The sequence below is a fragment of the Rhinolophus hipposideros genome, assembly GCF_964194185.1.
Source record: "Rhinolophus hipposideros genome assembly, chromosome: 10".
In the NCBI taxonomy this organism is placed as follows: domain Eukaryota; kingdom Metazoa; phylum Chordata; class Mammalia; order Chiroptera; family Rhinolophidae; genus Rhinolophus; species Rhinolophus hipposideros.
The window spans coordinates 11,000,761-11,022,611 of NC_138056.1; positions in this window are offsets into that span (position 1 = coordinate 11,000,761).

Genomic DNA, 21,851 nt, shown 5'->3' on the forward strand with positions numbered 1-21,851 from the left:
AACATTGTCTCATGTGAATCTTTATAATCATACTTTGGGGTAAGTACTTGACCGCCATTTTGCAAAAGGGAAAACTCAAGTTAGGTCAAACAATTTGTAAAAGTGATGAAGCCAGATTGTCTTAATCATTTAATTGCAAAAGCCATGCTCTGTCTACTTCTTTCTCTCCCACCTACTCTCATTTCCATGTAAATTGGTTCCTTTGGGCTTATACTATTGGAACAATCGACACAATCCACGCACGCACCTTAATTTCTATATTTGTATTTGTGTCACTTACAGTCAGCGTTTGGTTATCAGCATCCATGGGGAGAGAGCAGTTACACAGATGTCCCAAACATAATTCATATCTGCCTCAAAAACCCACAAGGTAATTTGTTTTCATAGCAGATTTCCCTTCTAATCATGTTTTCCTCAGGCTCACACTAAGATAAATTTGAACTTTCTAAATACTCACCCAGTAATGACAGGGTGAAAACGTCCCAGCTAAGAAAGGCAACCATTGGTGGCATTAGAAATGACAGGAGGTTGCAGAGTCGGGCCTATGTGCCTAGTGGAAAGTAGGCCATGCAACCATGTCTTCAGACTGTGTATTAGTCTACTAGGGCTGCCATTAACAAAATAGCACAGGCCGAGGGGCTTAAAGAATGGAAATTTATTTTCTCACAGTTCTGGAGGCTGGATGTCTCAGACCAAGGTGCCAGCAGGGTTGCTTTCTGGTGAGGGCTCTTTTCCTGACTTATAGACAGTCACCTTCTCACTGTGTTCTGTGTTCTCACATGGGTGTGTGCGTGCACGTGTGTGTGTGTGTGGTTGTAAGAGGAAAGAGAGAGAGAGAACACTGTGGTGTTTCTTCCTCTTCTTACAAGGACATCAGTCCTATTAGATTAGGGCCTCACTTTATGACTTCATTTAAATTTAATTACCACCCTAAAGGCACCGTCTCCAAAAATATAGTCAAATTGGGGGTTAGGGCTTCGACATATGATTTGGGGAAGCACACAATTTAGTCCACACAGACCCTGAACTTGAAAATTAACACAAATCAGAAGAAGATGATGAAGGAAGTGAGGGAGCAGAAGAGGAAGGACGAGTAGCAGTTACAATTTACTGAGTATCTGCTATGGCCCTAGGAGGTGCTTTCACAAACAATATATTGTTTAACTCTCACAGGAAGCCTGGAAGTCAGACACCATTGCTCTTTTATGGTAAAATGTACATAACATAAAATTGACCATTTTAACCATTTTTAAGTGTGCAATTCAGTGGCATTAAGTACATTCGAATGTGGTACAATTATCACCACTGTCCAGTTCCAGAACTTTTTCATCATCCCAAAGAGAAACTGTACTCATTAAACAATAGGTCCCATTCTCTCCTCCCCCCAAGCCCATGGCAACCTCAATTCTACTTCCCATGTCTATGAATTTCCTGTGCTAGGTACCTCATACAAGTGGGATCACACAATGTGTATCTGTTTTAGTCTGGCTTATTTCACTTAGCATGAAGTTTTCAAGGTTTATTCATGTTGTGCCACGTATCCGAATTCCATTCCTTTTTCTGGCAGAGTAATATTCCACTGTATGTATATTCCACATTTTGTTTATCTGTTCATCTGCTGGTGAACATTTGGGTTGTGTATACCTTTTGGTTATTGTGAATAAGACTGCTAGAAACATTGGTGTACACGTATCTGTTTGAGTTCCTGTGTTATAAAATCATTGATGTCCCCCTCAAAACACATATGTTGAAATTCTAGTCTCCAGGACCTCAGAATGTGACCATATTTGGAAAGAGGGTCTTTAAAGAGGTAATTAAGGTAAAATGGGGTCATTAGGGTGGGCCCTAATCCAATATGACTGGTGTCCTTATAAGAAGAGGAGATTAGGATACAGGCACCTGAGGAAAGGCCACGTGAAGACACAGGGAGAAGACTGCCATCTGTAAGCCAAGAAGAGAGACCTCAGAAGAAACCAACGCCATCAACAGCTTGATCTCCTAGCCACTTCCTTTCTTTGACTATCAACTTTGTAAGTAAACACGGAAAACTGTGTGTATCACTGCACTGATGAATTTTAAATTTCAAACTAAGTGTAAGGAATTACAAAAAAGTTTTGATTTTTCTGTGATACTTCAATGGTTTTTAAAATTATCATTGAAAGGTTCAAAATTATACAAAGTAGACAGTATGATAAATTAAATTCCGTGTATCTATCATCCAGCTTCAACAATTATCAATTTATAGCCAATTGTTGCTTTATGTCTACCCTCACCACTCTTCCAACCCAGATTAGTTTTTTACCTTTTAATTTTGATATAATTTATTTTATACTTATAATGTATTTTAATATAATTTTTAAAGTTGCAAGAATAATACAGGAACTCTATATGCCCTTTATCCAAAAATCACCAATTATTTATATTTCCATTTTCATATATATATGTAATATACATATAGAATATTCACATATATATATATATGAAATTTTTTCCCAAGCCATTTATCACCAAACATTTCAGTGAGTAGTTCCTAAGAGTAGGTGATTCTCTTATGTAGCCAATACAGGTATCAAAACTGAGATAGCTTACAGTGATGTAGCACTATTATGTAATCCACAGTTCCTAGACTCACACTCTGTGGAGCTCATTGTCATCAATTTATTTGACCAGTATTAGGGCCCTGGACAGTCCCTCAATGTCCAGCAGAGAAGCCCCCCAGGGTCATTTAGGAATAGCTGGCTAAACTGTCTCCCCCCATACAAGCTCCCAAGGGGAAGACTTTTCTTCCTCAAACTTCAGAATCCAGGAAGGAGATAGGAAGGAAGACTCTACCTGTCCCTGTCATGCCTTTCTGCTGGCAAGAATGGAACTATAAGCTCAGCATCTCAAGGAGACATTCATCTCCCTCACCCTCAAGACCAGAGCAAGGGACTAACCTCTACAGGGGATGGTCTCTTCTTCCCTGAGGCTCAACCTTCCAGGACCCAGGAGAGGACATGGGGGTGGGGATGTTTAAGGAGCTCTGAGCCTCCAAAGCCACAGGGGATCAGGAAGGAGTGGAGCTAGCTTTATTAACTCTGACAGGACTGGGATGTGTCCAGAGCTTTGGTCCTAAGTGACACATTCTGTTTGCCTGAGCAGTGTGTCTTGTCACTGGGTCTGGATGTGTGGGCACCCCAGAAAGAGCTCTAGGGAAGAGAACCTGAAAGACACAGGCTGGAGTGAAAGTGAGTCACCCCACGTGGCTGGCTGAGAGGGTCTTGAGTCCCCACTGCAGGCGTATCAGGATGGGGAGCACCGCCTGCTAAGGTTGGTAGTACTGTCCATTAGCAAGTCTGCTGAGTTCCATCAGAGCTGATTCTGAGGGTGACTGTTCTCTCCTCCTTTCTCTTCCCCCAAATCCACACCCACAGGTGGCGGGTTAGCTCAGTTGGTTAGAGCGCAGTACTCTTTTTTTTTTAAGCTTTTTTTTTTTTTAACTTTGAGTTAGGGCTCTTCCATTCTTTTTTTTTTTTCCTTTTTTTAAGGTTTTTTAGGGCGTGGAGCTCTTAACAACATGGTTGCTGGTTCAGTCCCCGCATGGGCCACTGTGAGCTGTGCCCTCCACAACTAGATTGAAACAACTACTTGACTGGGATTTGATGGGTCCTGGAAAAGCACACTTAAATAAACAAAATGTTAAAAAAACAAAATCCACACCCACCTCATCCCCTACTCTGTCAGCCTTCAAGCATTTCCTGAGATTCCACTGCCTTCAGGGATCCTGAGCGATCTCTTCCAGCTCCCCATCCACATGTTCATAATCTAGCTTGTGGTGGGATGAAAGATAATGGATGTAGTAGTCCCCCCTTATCCATGGTTTCTCTTTTCTTGCTTTTAATTACCCATAGGCAACCATGGCCCAAAAATATTAAATGGAAAATTTCAGAAATAAACAATTCATAAGTTTTAAATTGAGTTCTGTTCTGAATAGTGTGATGAAATCTCATGTCATCCCTCTCCATCCCAGATGATACGTGAGTCATCTCTTTGTCCAACGTCTCTGCATTGTACACACCCCCACCCCAGATTATGAGTCACTTAGTTGGTTATCAGATCAACTATCGTGGAATCACAGTGCTTGTGTTCAAGTAACCCTTATTTTATTTCACAAAGTCCCCAAAGCACAAGAGTATGATGCTGGCACTTGGGATATGCCAAACAGAAGCCGTAAAGTTCTTCCTTTAAGTGAAAAGGTGACAGTTCTCAACTTACTAAGGAAAGAGAAAAAAATCATATGCTGAGGTTGCTAAGATCTATATTAAGAACACATCTTCTATCCATGAAATTGCCTAATTTATCAGTTAAACTTGATCATAGGTACAAGGTCAGACAATTAAGTTCATGAACTCATCCTAGAAAAAGTGCTACATACTTTATTGCTGAATATCACTATGGTCACCTTCAAAGTCCTCCCCTTGGGAAGCTATGCACTGACGCCAGCACCTAGTCCACCCTTCAAAGCAATTTTGGAACTCTTTTTCTCGAATGGCCACCAGAGCTGTCATCATATTAACCTCGATGTCCTGAATGTCATCAAAATGTCTTCCTTTCAATATTTCCTCTATCTTCGGGTAAAGAAAGACGTCATCGGGACCAGATCAGGTGAGTAGGGAGGGTGTTCCAATACAGCTGTTTGTTTACTGGCTAAAAACTTCCTCACAGACAGTGCCGTGTGATGCAAGAGCCATGAATTGTTGGCGAAACATTCAGGTCGTCTAACTTTTTCAGCATTTCCAAATAGTAAACTTAGTTAGCTGTTTGTCCAGTTGGTACAAATTCATAATGAATAATCCCTCTGATATCAAAAAAAGATCAGCAACATCGTAGCAACAAGTTCACGAACTTAATTGTTCCACCTTCTCTATGTATGTATAGGAAAAAACATATATAGGTTCAGTACAATCCACTGGGAGTGTTGGAACATATCCTCTGCAATAAGGGGAAACTATATCAAGTGCCTACCTTCTTTCCAGAAGTGTGCTAAATACCTTGACACACATTGTCTTTAAGCCCTCATAGAAACTGAGAAAAAAGAGGCTCAAAGAGGTTGAGTAACTGCCAGGTTTCCTGACTCTTTTCCAATGTACCTTTTGCCAAGTAATTGTTGACTGAGATTAATTCCTACTTCAGGCCATTGGACTTCCCCATTTCCTCCACTTAGCCCCACCTTCCTCAGGCCTCAAGTCTCAGCCCTGTGCCTCCTGTCTCTGAAGCCTTCCCAGGTGATTCCAGTGGGTTCCTACTGCAGGGAGGGCACCACCCAACTTCACTCTTGTTTCATCAGAGCAAGTTTGTCTCTCAACAAAATTTTAACACCCTAAATAGCTAAAGCCATGTCTTACGCTATTTTGAAAGTAGCTACGTAAATACTTTGAACAACTGTAATTGTTTAAATACTTTCGTATATGTGCTGCCGAAGCGAGCACTAAATACTTTCGAACAACCACAATTGCTCAAATACTTTTGGATTAACAGTAGTTGTTCAAATATTTGCTGTTCACTTGATACAAAACTTAGAACAGCCTCTGCTTTCAGAAGTTATGTGATAGGGAAGCAAAACAATCCAGTGGGAAGACTTCTAGGAAACACAGAAACATTGACGACGTCCTTTTTAAACAACTAAATCCATCAGTGTGAGTAAAATACAACTGCCACAAAAGGAGAATTCAGTTGAGTAAGAAAAGGCTGACTAGAAAGGCTGAGGGATGTTTTCACAGATTTATGGAGGAAATCTGGAGGTACTTTGCAAACTGAGAACCTTAGAGTTTATCTGTAAGGCTATTGGTCAAAGTCACCACAACTGAGAATTATTGAGAGGTGAGCTTCTAAAGGAATCAAATGACCAACTGGGAGATGGGAGTAGTAGAGAATGAGGAGGGAGTGTAGTCTGGGGAAGATGGTGAGAGCAGAAGAGCTGGTGAGGAGGACAAGAAATCTCATTTACTGAAGAACAGGATCCAGGAGCTCAGCCTAAATACAGAGTTGACAGTCGGGGGGGTGTGTGTCTAGGGAATTGAGCTGTCATCCTATCAGAGAAAAAAAGAAAACATTAATATTCAATGTAGATCAGAGACTCATGGACAAGAACTAAAACCCTAAGAACATTAGAAAAGGAAGAGTAAACATAAAAGATACATGGGGTACCTGGATGGAGAAATTGGAGTAGAGGGCAGGAAACTGACTTCGCTAGTTTAGACTTCAAGACCAAAACATGTGATAGGATTCTGTCACAATACAGGACTTTGACTTTTATATTCTGGTTGCATATTCTGACCTTGACAATAAAGAGAAGGTTGGCCTTTGAAGGGCATGGGGTGTTCCAGTGAATTCTACAGTTACATAATCACAAGCTCAAGTCTGGAGGAAGGAAAGGCAGTGTACTGACATCCTGAAACTGACTAGTTCTTTTAAGGCCACAGTCTTCAAATTGGGGTTGTGTACCCCTGAGAGTAAGTAAAGACATTTCAAGGGGGTTGTGGGAAAAACAATTTTAAAAAAAGCAATTTCTAGAACCTCAGTGTCTATACTAAGCAAAATCAATGTCCTTGAAAATGCATCTGTAATGGGGGTTCTGTACCCCTTTATCATCTTCCCTTTCACAATTGCCCTTCCCCCACTTTTGAAAAGAAATGTGTGCTTTGTCTCTGTCACTGGCCAATTGGGGTTCTAAAACATTACTACAATAAATCAGAAATAAGATACTGGCTAATTCATGCTTCTAATTGAGGTGAACCTCTTCTTTGGGTGGACATTTTAAAACATTCCTTGCCTGTGCTGAACTGTCTCTGTCGAGTATTTTCCGAATCACACACTTAAGTTGCATGGTGCCACTACAAGCAATAAAACTGACTCTGAAACCAGCTAGCTGATGGTTGCCTGAAGTTGGAGGTCACAGTCACTTTGCATTTTAAAACTCAATAATGCGCAACATAGTATCTACTCAGAGTGATCTTATCTAAGTTTAAATCCTGCAACATAGCACTCCGAGTTGGTACACACACAAACACATAACACTACTGAAGAAAGAATTAAAAAATCACAAAAAGGAAAACATTTTAAAAACATGAAAGTCAGAAAAAAGTACAAACATTAAATGCGTGTGTGACTCAACAATTTTAATTAATAGAGTATTAGTTGCTATCCACTTCAACAATATAAATGTCGAATAAATATTTGCAGACTGAGGAATCGCAAATGATTATTCTGTCCCATTCACTGGTGCGTCCTCAATGTCTAGAACAGTGCCTAGTCCGTTGTAGGCACTCAATAAACATTTGTTCAATAAATGAATGAATGGGCACGTACATGCTGGTTTTCCTTGGACCAGCGGCATTGTCATCACCTGAGCTTTTTGAGAACTGTAGAACCTGGGGTCCCACCCCAGACCTACTGAATCAGTACCTTCATTTTCACAAGATCCCCAGGTGATTTGCATACACATTAAAGTTTGAAAAGCGCTGAACCACATGCCTCTATCCAGCTTGAAATTCAAGAGTGAATAAGGTATGCAATTCTCCCCCCAGAGCTCAGTTTATTCTGAGCTGTTCCTCGCAGAGGGAAAAGCATGGCAAAAGCCAAGAAGTGAGAAAATTGCCTATTTTCTTGCCTGACCCTTTTCCACTATTGTGAGGAAATGAGCATTAGGCATTGTGTTGTCTGAGTCGGGGATGGGATGACAGGACGGCAATGCCATGTGACTTTGTCTTAATGGTGAGAAGGGCTGGTGTCATGGGTTAACACTGTGTAAGACTGTCTTCCCCTCCACAATGTCCTACTGTTGCTGGCAGATGACAGCCAAAACCAGGACTACCTTTCTGAGGCCCCCTTGCTGTGGCCATGTGACCAGGTCGCACCAAAGGAACGTAATCAGAAAGATTTCATTTCAAGGCAGAGACTTTCAAGAAGCTTTTTAGGGCCACTTGACTCTATTTCCTCTGGTGGAAGCAGGGGACTCCACGGCCGTAGGACACAGTAGAATCATTTGAGAGGAGCCTGGTTTCCTAAGTCAGTGGGGAAAAGCTGCCTCCTAACTGGGAAAGAGAACAAGCAATAAAGTCTATTTTGTTAAACCATTGAAATTTGGGATTTGTTTATTAAAGCCATTAGAGTTACGTTAACTAGAACAATGAATTTTGGGGGGACTTGGGAGTATGTTTTACTATCTGATACCGCCCTCTCCTTTCTCCCAGGTTGTCTCTCTTAGTAATCCCATTGTCTGTCCATTGATCACAGAATCGTTTGGAAACGCATTCCCCCCAGGGACCTGCCCCCAAGAGCAATCCTGGTCAAAGCGAGATCTAGAAGTAAGCCAAGTAAATGTTGTGTTGACAGTGTCAGGTCCTTCCCTTTGAAGGATAGTATCTTGTGAGGTGAATGTTGTTACCTTCCTTTTGCTGAAAAAGATCCAACCAAGTTCAGCAACTCATCCAGTTCTCACAGCTACGTAATAAGACATGAACGACTTGGTTAGCTAATAAACATTTGAAAAACCTCATTGGCAATTAGGGAAATGAAAAATTAAAATCCCAAGATACATGTTTAGACCTTCCAATATAGAAAAAAATCAAAAGTCAGACAATGCAAATGTTCGTAATGGCTGCGTGTACATTGCACTTATCACTTTGGAGAATTTGGCATCTAATTAAAAAACTGACCATGTACATCCAGTAGTTCTAAGGGTAGGCAGATAAGCTAGAGAAATACTTGCACATTTGCATTATGAAACACGTACCAGAAATGCTTATAGCAGCATTGCTTGTCACAGCAGAAAAAAAGGGAAGCAACACAAATGTCTGTCAACAGTAAAAGAGGGTGACTAAAACGGGGCACAGACACATGAGAGAAACTAAATAGCAGCAAGAGTAAGTTAACTACATACAGGTCTACACATCCACATGAATGTGAGTAAAAAAGGAGATAACAGAAGGATACACACAGTATTATTATTATTCTATTTGTACAAAATCTTAAAACTGGCAAAACTAAACAATTACAATGTTTAGCATTCACCGATGGTAAAACTATTTAAAATAAAGCAAAGAGTAACTGACTCAAAATTTGGGATATTGCTTACTTCTTGTGGGGGGTAAGGGGGGAAATTTCAGGGAGAGCACCCAGGAGCCTTCTTGGACCTTGCGACTCGATGTGTGATCTGTGGACCACCAACATCTGTGTCCTCTGGGAGCTGGTGAGAAATGCAGACCCTCAGGCTCTTCCCCAAACCTACTGACCCAGAATCTGCATCTGAGCATGATCTCCGGGTGATTGGTAAACATGTGAAAGATACTGGTAAGGTTCTATTTCTAAGGTAGATGGTACATACATGAGTGGGGTTATTGTTAGCAATATTCTTTAAGTGGTATAGGTTTTATACAATTTTGCATGTATATTTTGCAATTAGAATTTTAAACATATAGTTTTAATAAAGTTTTAACATATTTAAATATATATAGAAAGACGCAGATGAAGACCACAAAGAGACAAAGAACTGAAACCAAAACCAGATATTTAGACTCAAAATCCAGTGTTATTTCCACTATACCATGCCTTTAGCCCAAGGCAGTCAATGAACTGACTCCAATTTCTAAGTCATACTCAATTGGATGGGTCAAAGACCATGATAAAAACACATAAACTACTGGAAGCTTCAGTGGCTTGATCATTTTTATTTAGATATTCTGGAATGAGGAGTGGGTAGACGAGCTATTTTCCCACTAATGCATCCCTGCTTTTCCTGGAAGTGTTTTCCTGGATGATTTGGAAAGTGGAATGCCTGAAATTTGAACTTTACACTTACATGTTTTATTTGTTTGGAAGGAAAGGAGGGAGGGAAGGGATTCAATTAAGGGAACTAAAAAGAATTATAAAGTCTCAAATATAATATAAATGCTTAATTTGATTTCTGTCTGAATGGTATGTTCTATACACATCAATATTTAAATTATTAAAAATATATTGAACTTTAAATAATGACAATTAAATTTAATTTTCTGGTGTAACTCTGCAACTCAAAGATACTCATTCATTCAGTTTACTTGAAATGATATTTGGTAAAGAGAAGATTTCATTTTAATGTTGGATACAAAGATCTGCTGATAGTAATTATGGAAATGATAGAGCAGGAGATTGTGTAACTGTGAAAATGTCTTTTCAATGCTCTTAAAAAATTTGTAGAGAAAATTTAAACACCAGTCATCTTTCTGCCGTTGATAATGGAGCCTGTAAAAAGGTACGTCACTATCACCAGCTTGATGGACTGTGAACTTCCCTCTGTGAAGGGTCAGCTGATGTCGACTCCCAACCCATTTAGAATAGGTGCTTATCTAAGGCTTCAAACTCACCTGCACAAGAAGTGTGACTTTTTTTCCTTGGCAAATTCTTTTTTGAGCTCATCTGCCACATGGCAAAAACATTTCTGTCAATTCAGGACAATCTCAGTCAATTTAACTCCCTCCTCTCTCGAACACCTACTTTCCCTTTCTCAGGGCTTAGGAAATACCAAAAGGATGAGATAGATTAGAATATTGCCTGGTCCTCTGTCACGGTCTGTCCATGCAGGCATTTGCTGTGCCATCCTAGTCCCATCGGGCCTCCAACTGCCAGACCATGAAATCATAGTCGTGACTGCATGGCCAGCAGCCAGCATGAGTGGCCGGAGCCATCGTGAGCGGCCGGCAGCTGGCGAGAAATGCCATGAGCTGCTGTGAGCAGCCGACCGACAACCAGCGACTGACTGCCTCTGCCCCCGGCAGCGCAAGGCTCATAATACCAGCATGGTAGGACCAGGAAGCTGTGTCCTACACAATTAGACTGAGAAACAACGGCTTGAACCAGAGTGGGGGTAGGAGGCGGAAGAAGGGGGGGGGGGAGAAAGACACTGGGAAAACTGGTTCTGACTGACCACATATTCTGATATGTATGCCTGTGGGTAAGGCATGAGTTTATGCCCTGGGTTATTGATGGTTCTAGTGTTTGAAGTTTAAAAGCTTTTAATCACAAAAATTTTATCTCTCCTTTGAGTTTCCAAAACATATTTTAAAGCTCAAAGGCCAAGGATTGACTTTTTTTTTTTTTTTTTTTTTGGTATTTACACTATGCTGCAACAACCTTACCCAAGGCAGGGCTGCCAAGAAGGGAAGGATCGTTGGGTGAAAAACAAAAATTACCAGAAGAAAAAAAAAAAGAAGTCAGCGTATCAAAATAAGATTCTGCTACATCTAATTGTAGAAACCCACATTAGCTCCAACACGACACCTGACCTTTTAGCCACAAGCTTCGGCAGCATATTTACAGCATTTTGTACATGTGTTTTAAATTTTGTTGTTTTCCTCTATAATTGAACACAGTTGTCAGACTCACTTAAATTCAATAAGCATCGAATTTACTGTTTTTGGCATACCAAATGATATCTTCCTTTGTCTCAACTGTAAAATCATTAACATCAGCACTTTACTTTTCCATTTTCTCCTATGCTTTATATATAAGGGCAAATATGCAGAAAAATGTTCAAGCAACTACACAAACACTATCATGTTTAACGTGCAACACTACTCGCTGGCAGACAGCAGTACCAGGAGGTAATTTAAAAGAGTTATTTGTCTACTGAAATAGAAAAGTCGAATTTGGTACAGGAAGGAAGTTTAAAGGTGTGGATGTGTAATAGATGGAAGAACCAGTTGTAACAGTTAATGACTACCTAGATTTTAATTCATTTATTTTTTGTTCACTCTCATCTGTCTTCACATCTCCAAGTATACAAGTTAATAATTGTAACAATTATATTTGTAATAGCTTTATTGAAATATAATTCACATACCCTACAATTCACTTAAGAAGGAAAAACAACACACACTTCTGTTCCTGTGTGTTTCTTCTTTACTCTCACACTACTACTAAACTCACAAAACTTCTGACACCAGATGTGTAGGGTTTTTGTTTTGGTTTTGGTTTTTTTGCTACACCAAGCAATTCTCTGCAATACCAGCTGCATATCCTACAATTCAATTCAATTCTCACACTAACTAAAGTTAATTCAGCCCCCACAGGTGAGGGCTCAGTCCCATGAGACTGTCCCCCACTTCAGATGCCAATCACAAGTAGTAGGTCCCCAGGTTACCCACAACTTCTGTCTGACTTGGTTAAAAATTGGAGGTTCCCATGACATGCCACCCTCTTGGATTCGATTATTTATTGGAAGAGCTCACAGAACTCAAGGAAACACCTACATTTACCAGTCTGTGGTAAAATTAAAGGATATGATAAAACATGCAGATGAACACCAAATGAAGAGATACACAGGGAGAAGTGTGGAAGGGTCCCAAGTGCAGGAGCTTCTGTCCCCATGGAGTTGGGGCACGCCACCCTCCCAAGATGAGAGTTGTTCATCAACCCAGAAGCTCTCTGAACCCCATACTACTGAGATTTTTATGGAGGTTTTATGACACAGGCATGATCAAATATTAACTCCACTTCCAGCTTCTCTCCCCTCTCTGGAGAATGGGCAGTGGAGATGAAAATTCCAAGCTTCTAAACATGGCTTATCTTTCTGGTGACCAGGCCTCATCTAGGAGCCCACCAAGAGTCACCTCGTTAGAACAAAAGGCACTGCTATCATCCAGGAAATTCCAAAGGATTTAGGAGCTCTATCAGGAACCAGGGTCAAAGACCAAATATTAGAATCAAAGATACTCCTAGTGCTCTTATCACTTATATGCATTTTAGGTTCCTGTGCCAGGAACCAGGAGCAGAGATCAATATACAAATTTTTCTGTTATTTCACATCACCCATTTGAAGTATACAAGTCAATGATTTTTAGTATAATCACAGAATTTTGCAACCATCACAATTAATTTTAGAACATTTTCATCACCCCCAAAAGAAACCCTGTACCATGTAGCCAGCATCCTCCAATTCCTCTACAACCTTCAGCCCTTGGCAATCACTAATCTACCTTCAGTCTCAATAGATTTGGCTGGACATTTCCTATAAATAGACTCATAAAATATGTAGTCTTTTCTTTCACTTAGCATAATGTTTTCAAGGTTCATCAGTACTTTGTTCCTTTTTATGGCTGAATAATATTCCATGGTATGGATATATCACCTCTTGTTTATCCATTTGGCAGTTGATAGAAATTTGGATTGTTTCCACCTTTTAGCTATGAATTATGATGCTGCTATGAATATTCATGTACACGCTTTGCATGAAATTATATTTTCAATTCTCTGAGAGTGGAATTGCCGAATCATAAGAAACTCTATCGTTAACCTTATGAGGAATTACTAGCTTGTTTTCCAAAGTGGCTATATTGTTGTACATTCTCACCAGTGGTATATGAGGATTCCAATTGCCGCACATTCTCTCCAACATTTTTCATTATGTTTTATATTATTATAAATATCCTAGTGGGTGTGAAATAGCATCTCATGGTGGTTTTGATTTGCATTTTTCTGATGACTAAAAATGTCAAGCCTCTTTTCATATACTTATCCACCATTTGGACATCTTTGGAGAAAACGTATATTCCAGTTGAGTGCCCATTATTAATTGGGTTATTTTTGTTTTTATTATTGAGTTGTAAGTGTTTTTAATATATTCTAGATACAAGTCATTTAACATATAATATGATTTGTAAATATTTCCCTTATTCAGTAAGTTGTCTTTTCATTCTTTTGATAATGTCCTTCGATGTGCAAAAGTTTTTAGTTTTGATGGAGATCAATATTGATCAATCTCCAAGATCACTAATTCTTTCTCTTACCAGTTCTAGTCTACTATTGTGCCTCTTAGTAAGTTTTTCATTTCAGTTATTGTACTTTTTAACTTCATAAATTCCACTTGATGATTTTTATGATTTCTATCTCTTTATTGATACATAAGACATTGTCATTGTATATTTTCTTTAGGCATTTTTCCTTTAGTTCTTCAAATATATATATACACACATATATATGTATATGTGTGTATATATATATATATATATATATATATATATGTATGTATTACTTTGAAGTCTTTGTTAAATTTCACATTTGTCCCTTTCACAGGCAGTTTCTGTTGCCTGCTTTTTATCTTCCTGTGCAGGGATCACACTTTCCTACTTCTTTGAATGTCACATAATTTTTGTTGAAATTGGACACTTCAGATAAAATATGTTAGCAAGCAACTCTGGATACCAGTCCCCTCCCTCTGCCTCCAGGGCTTATGATCGTTTGTTTATTGACTGACTGGACTATTTTAGTGAAGTCTATTTCCTACACAGTAGGAAAGCTGTGATGTTGCTCCTCAAAGCATGCAGTATCAGGCACGTACACTGTCTTCCTAGGATGAGAGTGGGTATTAGCAGGGCTCTCGTCTACTCTTTCCTTGATTACTCCCAGCTCTTAGTCTCCACAAACTGTCAGCGTATGGTGCTATGTTTGTGACAATGTCCCAGGACATAAATTACTCTATAGTCTAATCCAATCAAATTTGTACTCCTTTGCAGGAGTAATTTCTGAGGTTTGTTCTGTCCCCAGGAGGGCTTTTCTTAGTTGTCTTTTTCCCGGGTTCTCTCTGGTAAACTAGCTGGCCCATGGTTTATCTTGTATCATTCATGAAGTTACCAGCCTCTTATTAATTGCTTTCTAACAAAAACTGCATTGTTTTCTGAAAGCACCCTTAGACTTGAAGTTTCCTACACTCTGTTTCAAATATTCTATTCCTTAAGAAAGAACTTCAGAGTTCTCCGTTTTAGAGTTTGACTCTTCCCCTGGGCAAAATCCTAGAGCCAGAGTTCCAAGCTGGGGCAGAAACAGTGGTGTTCTTCTCTCTGAATGACACCCTTGCTTTAAAAGGAAGGTGCTGGATGGAACAGTAGCCTCTGCTCTTCTCAGTTTACCTCTTCCAGCATATTATCTCTGTCCTACAAGTACCGAACTGTTTTTAACCTTGCAGAGGATAATATAAATACAATCTACCAATTTCTCTAATAGTTTAACTGTAGGAAACTTCAGAGATGTGTTCATTTACTAATTGGGGTGTAGTGGGCAAAAGTGGGGGAACCTAATGTGCAAATGTACTTCAGCAAATCTAGGATAAGACAGAACACCAGAGTTCTGTTTACATGAGACCCTTCCTTAGCTCAGTCTCTGGGAAACAGGTTCCATGTTTTCAAATGGCGGGTTCTGTAAGAAGTTGAAAGAATAAAGCCACTGTTGAGCAGGCATGGGAAGGTGGGGGTTGGAGAGGTGGTCACTAGAGCTGAGGATCCAGAATTGGCCAACAAAGACTTCTGCTACCAAAGGAGGAAACCTTTATTACAATCCCAAGGCAGGAAAAGCATGAGAAAAAAATAGCAGTAGTCTTAGCAGAGGGGTCAGAGAGGAAATAACAGTAGCCACAGGAGAAAGAATAAGAACTAAGAAGGCAAGTCTCCTGACAGTTTAGAATCCAATAGCAAATTGGGTCGGGGTTCATAGTTCAAAAGTCTCATAATTTTTACTCAAGCCTGAAATCTCCGAGAGGATGTGGTAGAAGACTGAAAAGTTATGCTTCCAATTTTAACAAAATAGCCTCCACCTCCTGAAGCAAGAAAAGGAGTTGTTTCCATTTATCCTCTCCTGTCAAGCCTATTTACCCACCCTCCATTGTAATATCTTACTTGTGAGCAAACCCTTTGAAGTATTTTTGTTATGTAGTACAACTTCTAAGTGTGGTAAGACACTCCATGGAGCTAACCTTTCTGGAAAATAGTTCTGTACTGTATATAAAGAGCCTTAAATATGGTCACAACTTTTGACCCAGCAATTCCTCTTCTCAGGAAATCATCCAGATGACAACGATTTAGGACAAAGATGTTTATTACAGCATATTTATAAACTATACATAAGTATTACACCTAAGTACCCAGCAAAAGTTAAATAAATAATGGTATATCCGTTTGATCAAATATCATGCAGCCATGAAAAGAATTGTAGTTTTGAAGAATTAACTGGGAAATGTTATAAAATGTTAGAGAAGGGAAGCAACTAACTGTGTTGTTTATATTGATAAGCTCTATTATGTTTTATAGAAAACAAGAAAAACACTAGATGGAAGGATGCCAAAATGTTAATTGTGGTTGCCTCTGGATGGCAGGACCCAGGATTATAATTGACTTACCTTCAGCTTTCAAAAAAACAAAACAAAACCTTTCTGTACTTCCTAAATTGTTCTCAATTATTATATTGAAACAATTTTTATAACCAGTAAAGAGGATTAAGAGGAAACTATCCAATGACCTTCTCTACTCTGTCATCAGTTTTGAACTCAGGGTGTAACTGCACCTGCTCGCATGTCGGGAGGCTTAGCTGCAAACCTGTGTCCTGTACCCCTGTGCCCCACTTACAAGGCCTTCCACCTCAGAATCACTGACTAGCCACAGGAAGAGCAGGCCCGAGACAAGGCACACCTGCAGAAGCACAGGACATCTCACACTGGGTGGCAATCCACATCTCCAGAGCAGGGGAGGTTCCACTATGGATTGGGTGAAGGTGAGTACAGAAAGAATTGATAAAAGACGGATGAAGGAAGGAGGGAAATCTGGCTCTCTGGGACCTGACTTGACTCTCTAAGTTCAGGACGATGCCTGGAAATGAAAGTGACCTAACCCCATTGTCAGACTCTCAGCATCTCCAAGAAAGGGCTTCGCTTCAGCCCTAGAGGAAAGTAGTTGTTTTCTTCTGATAAGGACCAGGACTAGAGTTTGGACCCCTGTAGCCATAGTTAAGTGGCTGGGCGGGGAAGATGAGATAGACTGTGAAGATAAGTTGAATTTTTGGAGCAGAATTTCTCAAATTTGAGGGTACTTAAGAATTATCAGGGAGATTGTTTAAATTGCCGATTCCTAGGCTCTACCACCAGAAATTCTTACCACCAAAAGTCTTCCAGATGCATTGAGCACAGCTTTAAAAATCTAGACTCAGAAATTGTAGGCAAAAGTGTGTGTGTGTGTGTGTGTTCATGCCCATTTTCTGGAGAAGGTCCAAACTATCATCAGATTCTCAAGGAGTTCCATAATCCAAGGCTATTAGTTATCTTGATGAGCACAAAAGGAATTTAGGAGGCTGCATTCAAGCATCAAGTCAGTGGGGCAAGGGCAAGGTGTTTTTTCAAACCTCAAAGCCAAACCATCAGAAACCTGGCATAACCAGGGAGGAATAGAGTGAAAGCCAGTGGGGTGGAGACCAGTGAGTATGTACCTAAACCATTTTCACCTACAAATCCGGAACGTTAATAGCTTACTTTTATTAGCCACAGGCAACTTGATGCATGGGGTGTGGCTTACAAGTTTAGACATCAGGGAAACCCTAACTCCAGGGGAGTGACTTTCCCTCCAGGGAAGGGAAGGTTAGTGGATTTTCCTAGGGGGGGGGGCAGACTCTCAGGTTGTGGAGATACGGGAAGAAAAGATGGGTAAATGTTGGGTCTTACGTTCTGGAGTTCGAATTACTATGAGACACTAGAGCACTGTCAAGAAGATGGGGTGGGACATATCTGAGTAGCAAGAGTTGAGATGGGACGGCGATGACAGACGTGGTCACCGTGAGCCCAAGTAGCTGGTGTCATTCCCTGCCTCCCTACACTGTCAGTCATGGAGGAGAGGAAGACCGAGAGATGCTGGAACAGCCGCAAAAAAGGACAACCGCTGTCCAGGTTCTCTGCCCAGGGAGATGGACACGAGAGGGAGCTGTGTTCCAGCCCATATTCTAGTCTCGTCGGTGCTCAGAGAGACTGACTTGTTAGAGAAGTGAGCATATTTCCAAACCCTCTTTCTTTTCTTTTGGAGGTGATGGATACGTTTGTTATCTTGATTATTGTGATGGTATCATGGGTGTGTGTGTTCATGTCCAAACTCATCAAATTGTGTATATTAAACACCTGCAGTTTTTCGTATGTCAATTACACATCAATAAATTTGGGATTATTTATTATAACAGTAATTTATTATTACTGTTAAAACTGTAAAACAAACAAACAAAACCTCTGTATGGTTGTAGGCTTCTTGGCGTTAAAATCTCTTGCAAGAACTTCTCATCATGTCAGTGTTCACCACTAAACCAGCTCAAAACGTTTACCTGCTTACTGTGATAGATGGAAATAAATGAGTAAATGAAGGCATAACTTTAGTATTGCCCTCTGGGTCTCTATTTTTGGGCTTTCTTTCCCCCTAAATCTTTATCTACAGTTACTGGAAGAAAAAGGTCACGGGCACAGTCTTATGAATCTTGACATTAGTCTTATGTGGGTAAGTCTCCAGCCACTTGGGAAGACGCTGCCTTATGTAGTGAAGACAGTAATAAATATGGAACCTGGAGACCACGGTCTTGCTGCTTCTGTCACTTGTAGTTCAAGACCTTTTGGCAAGTGTCCACCTGCTCTGAGCCTCAAGTCGCTCACCTGTCAAAAAGGGAGGTTAATCTAGAAGCGGACCTTTGAAGCTCTCTTCCACCCAGTCTAGATTTAGGTAAAACAGTTCAGGGCCACCACTCATACGTAGATGGGTAGGTTTGACACTGCACAGCCCAACGGGGTTCCATTTGCAGAGAGTACGATGTGAATACCACACATTATATGGACATGTACTAAGCTGAATTAGCAGAATCTTTTCATAAGCAGAGGATTTTTGTGCAACCCTGACCCTGATCCCTGGGAGCTACTATGACACAGAGAACCATGAGCATTTCAGATGCTCCCTGGGAGTTGCACTTATGCATTTTTTGGCAATTGAGTTAGACCCTTGGGCAAGTGTTTCCACACCTCTTTGTAGTCCTTCTTAGAATCCTGGCCTGGCAAACAACTATTACAAACATTATCATTACAGGTTTACCTCCTGGACCAAATCGCTTTGAGCTCAATTCACCTCAAAACAAATTTCTCATTCGTGTGTGCTATCATAATAGCCTCTTAGCTCATTTCCCTACTTCCAGTCTTCTACAGGACAAATCAAGTGATAGCCTTTAAAATATTCAATTATTTCCCCAGTGCTTACAGAAAACTTTTAAAGCATCGGGATCCTGTTTTTAAGTGAAATATTACCCAGAAGTCCAATTTAATAAAAGTTAGAAGCAAAGTTGTTTTTGCCAAAATGTGTAGATGTCCCGGTGTCCCCTCTGCTCAGCCCCACTCTCCCATCTTTGTGGCAGCCCCAGGGGCACGTCCACAGCACCCTCGGTGTCCACAGCACCCTCGGTCTCCACAGCACCCTCGGTCTCCACAGCGCGGAAGAACACATTTGCCTGCCTATGGCAGGAAAAGAACTTCATAACCCACGCACCAGTACTGCCATTGCCAACCCCCCTTCCCGGCTCCATTCCCCGCTGTGCTTCCAGCTTCCTGGAGCAATTAGCTTCCAAATTCAGCATTTTTTAAAACTTTTTATTATGGAGAATTCCAAATATACATAAAAATCAAATAGAAATACTATCAAGAACCTCCACATACCCGCAACCCACTTCAATGATTATCAGTTCACAGCCAACTTTGTCTCATTTATACCCCATTCACTCTTCCCCATACCCCTTACAAGCAAATTTCCTCATAACATTTTAGCCATTAAAATTTCGTCACGCTGCTCAAATTGATAAGGAATTACTTATAACCCACAATACCACTGTCACATCTAAAAATAGTAATAATCCCTTAGTAATATCAAGTATCCAGTATTCAAATTGACATTTGTCTCATAAAATGCCTTCTTTATATCAGGGAGCAAATAAGACCCATGCATCGAGGGTGGTTCATGTCTTACTTTTAATCTATAGGTCTCCTTCCATCTTTTCTCGCAATTATTATTTTTTTTTTTTACGCAATTAATTTTTGTCAAAGAAATTGGATCATTTCTTTTGCAGCCCACACCCCCTTGTTTTGCTAACTGCATCCCCAGGGTGTAGTTTCACATTGCCCCCAGCTTCTGTATTACTATAAAATAAGTTGGGTCCACAGCCTTGATCAGACTCAGGCTTTCTGTTTTTCTTTTTTTGTGGTGGTAGTAGCTGTTGATGCTCAATGCCTTAAGATCCATTTACTGAAGACGACCAAATGGTGACATTCTATTTCAATCACTCCTTATTTATTAGATGAAATGTTTAATAACTTTCCCTCACCTACTAGGATACCCAGTGAGCCATGTTATTTCTACATCTTTGTACTTTTGCACATTATTCCACCTGACCTGTTTGACTTCACATCTCCTCCAATTGGTGGAATCCTAGTTATCCTTTCAAACCAACCTAAATCTCACTTCTTCGTGAAGCCTTGCTCTCCCTCCCAGCGGAGTTCACCCCTCCTGTAATTCTAGAAAGATATTATAATAACGCTTATCTTATTAACTCATAAATTTAATGCCTCCTGGGACTGGAGCTTCTCAAAGACAGGAATGGCCTGTGGCCCTAGTATTAGCATAACGTAGTTATTGAACAGATATTGGCAGGATGAATGAAATACTAATGGAGTGAGAATTTCACTTAAAAAAAGCCTTATCACTTAAGTGGCATTATGTAGAATCCAAGTTACGAAACAACTGGCAATGAGATAACCATCGGTAGAATAAGAATTACCGGAATTCAAGATGCTCTACGAGAAGTAATGATGGAGTCAGACCTGAGTTACTAAGTGTGCAGCCAGATGTTAACCAGACCAAGACAGGAGAGCTTGGGACCTGACTTCTCAAAAGGACAGAGAAGGAGACATGGTGAGGTCAGGTTGAGCTGGGGTCGCCTTGGAATTCCATCAGTGACCAGTCAGGGCAGGTTGCAGTCTTCAAGTGACTGGCTAAGCCCACTGCGTCGCATGTCCTGCGTCGCCCACTGCGTCGCATGTCCTGTCTCTGCAGTCACATCACGTCTGGGGAGAGCAGGCAGAGCAATCCCTATCTTCAAATGAAGTCTGAGGAAAAAGCCCAAGTCCTCCACTGTGTTCTGAGGGAATGGAAAGGTGTGATGCGTGGCACCTCAGCCCAGGGGCACAGAGCAGTAGGAAGCTTACTGACAAATCCTCTGGGCCGGTGGGCTGAGGAGGTGGACAGGCTGAGCCAGCCAGAGGGGAGGGCGGAGGGGATATACGCTCATCCTAACCACTGGATCGTGGTCACTGGCTAGAGAGTCCACTGGAAGCAAAGCTTCCTGAGCAAGTGGGATGTTGGGTTCCATGCTGGCCACAAAAAGGTGTCCCAGAAGCAGGAATACGCAGGGTAATAAATAAAATAATGGCAGACTTACGGTAGTAAACCAAGAAACCACAAGGAAATTAAGGTAGACCTGTATATACTATATGTCCATGCCATATTTTTATGGGAAAAAAACAAGTTGCAGAGCACAGATTAATTCCATTAGAAATAATTCTAACATGATGCCAGAGGGGCAATCAATTGGGGGTGGGGGGTTACTACTTTGTGAGGGGTGAAATGTCTAACTATTGCATTGTTTTATACAACTGAAACTAAAAAAAAAAGAAAGAAAGAATTCTATGCTATATAAACACATACAGAAAGGTATCTGAAAGGACGTCCTACAAATCATTAAACAGTAGTTTTCCCTGAGTACATCAAAGGAGTGAGGAACTTTAATTCTATAATCTGCTGTTACTTTAAATTTTGCAAAAAAGATTAAAAAAAAACAAAGCTACGTGTGTGGCAGGTTGGGGTTCAGGTGCACTGTGCTGACCGTGCACACCCTCTTGCCAGAGCTGGAAATGCCTGGCGATGATGGGTTCTGCCAGCGGAGGGCACCCATTTGTTATCTATCACTGGATGTCACCATGTACTTAGTACTCAGCACCTGCTATGCTCCGG